Source organism: Pseudochaenichthys georgianus, chromosome 5 (assembly GCF_902827115.2).
Source record: "Pseudochaenichthys georgianus chromosome 5, fPseGeo1.2, whole genome shotgun sequence".
NCBI classification, from domain to species: Eukaryota; Metazoa; Chordata; class Actinopteri; order Perciformes; family Channichthyidae; genus Pseudochaenichthys; species Pseudochaenichthys georgianus.
Genome location: NC_047507.1, coordinates 38,353,539 through 38,355,410, shown reverse-complemented (window position 1 = coordinate 38,355,410; position 1,872 = coordinate 38,353,539). Strand labels below are relative to the sequence as shown.

Sequence of the window (1,872 nt, the reverse complement as noted above, 5' to 3'; positions counted from 1 at the left end):
ATGGTTGGTTGAGCTGGAGCATTATTGAGCTTACACGTTAACGTCACAGTCATCTGAAGAACGAACCCAAACCTTGTTGTTTTTATTAATGGCATTACCAAATGGGTATCAAATAAACAGTAAGCATTGGTAACACAACTTCCAAAGTTACAGTAAAATAAAAAGGACCCTGACTCGGACAATACACAATCCAACATGTTCAACACAAGATAATAAGTTATATTGTTTGTACACATGGTACTTTACATATATCTGTTTGTTAAGGTGTCCAGGTGATGCAGACAGGCTGGACCAGAGAGTGAGAGACAGAACTGGACTCCTCACAGCAGTGAACTTCAGCACAGGTACAAAGACTCTTTTTTCTTACTGTACAAAGAATCAAGAAAGATATTGGTTTAAATGAATGAAGTATTGACTTGAATACACTGATATACATTCCATTAAACAATACTAAATACTAGATCACCTACACATCAGTTAAGTTGAGGGTTTTTTCCATGCAAAAAGTTACATTTACTGTAGAGATTTAGCAATATGATTTTGTCAGCTTTCTAATTTAATGTATTGAAGGCAAAGATATTTAACACATAGTGAGAACTGCTACTATTTATCTCTCAATATTGTCTGAAAAAACGTGGTAAAAGTTATTCTTTCAGTGAGAAAACAGAGCAAGCTTCTACAGTTGCACTACGTTTTGATAACAGTTAAATATTATTTTGATAATAAAATATTTCAATGTTGATGAACTTCATACTGTTCATTCATAATCTGATTGTCTTTGTAGCTCACTGTTGAAAAAAAAAATTACAATTACAAAATAATTATATCTACAGCCCCTACACACAAACACACCGCTTTGATAAATAACACACTTGTTCTGCAATAATATGTTTTATGTTTCCTGTCATTTTTGTTACGAAAGGACATGCCTGAAAGACAGGACATTTTCTCTTTCTCTGAGGGTCAAGAAGAACATCCAAGAGGAACATTAAAAGCCAATGTTATGAGATTTTAAGACCATTACAGGACATGTCTAGTTCAACCAAGGCTTATTAGAGGTAAGAGTGGTAGGAGAGGAGTGGAGTTATCTTTGTATTTAGGCTGCAAGTCGACAAAGGTGATCAAATGCTGATGCTAATAACGATCCGAGTCATTTGATATTGATTGTCTGCCAATACCGAATCCTGATCCGATTCTTCTATTTCCCAGATAATACAGCTCAGCTGCACCGTGTACACTAGTTCTATTGGTTTTTGCCATTGTAATTCACCATAAGCAATTGTTGACTGTAACGTCTATGCCAACCAACTGTAATTTGTAATGTATTTTACTCTACTTTTAACATCAAGTTCCGGCAACCACAGCTGCCCGAATTTTAACGTAAACTCGATGTGTCTTTTTTTACAGTGTTCTTATATCTGTACATTCATTTTCAGTTTGCTTCAACAGACATAAATGCAGGCCAGATTGGGAAAGGCTGGACGCTACACAACAGAAAAATGATGGACATAAACAAGAAAAAAGTTGTATTCACTAATGAAAGTCAAACACATGTTTGTTTCCACTGTTTTATTGTGTGCCTTTCGCAATAAGCAATTAATTGACTTATCGTACGATAAATAAAAATGAACTCGATAACTTTTCTGACCTCGATACATTTCCATTTACATGAGGATGTGACTAGCAGTTTGAAAGGATGTACTTGAATTATTATTATATATTGTCATTATGTCAGTGGTCTAAAATGGTCATACAACGGTGCCGGCAATATTATCGTTTATCGCAATAATTTACGGGAAAATGTATCCAACAAAATTAATTATCGTGAGAGGCCTTGAAACACACACACACAAACAAATCTACAGACTTACT

At 34.8% G+C, this 1,872-nt stretch overlaps 1 long non-coding RNA gene across 1 annotated transcript; it reads left to right on the top strand.

Annotated features, from left to right (window-relative positions):
- The first annotated feature begins 268 nt into the window (after positions 1 to 268).
- Positions 269 to 1,605, top strand: LOC139433898 (uncharacterized). Its single transcript, XR_011643292.1, has 3 exons — positions 269 to 344; positions 923 to 1,058; positions 1,450 to 1,605. It is a non-coding gene; the product is annotated as an uncharacterized lncRNA (long non-coding RNA).
- Positions 1,606 to 1,872: the final 267 nt, after the last annotated feature.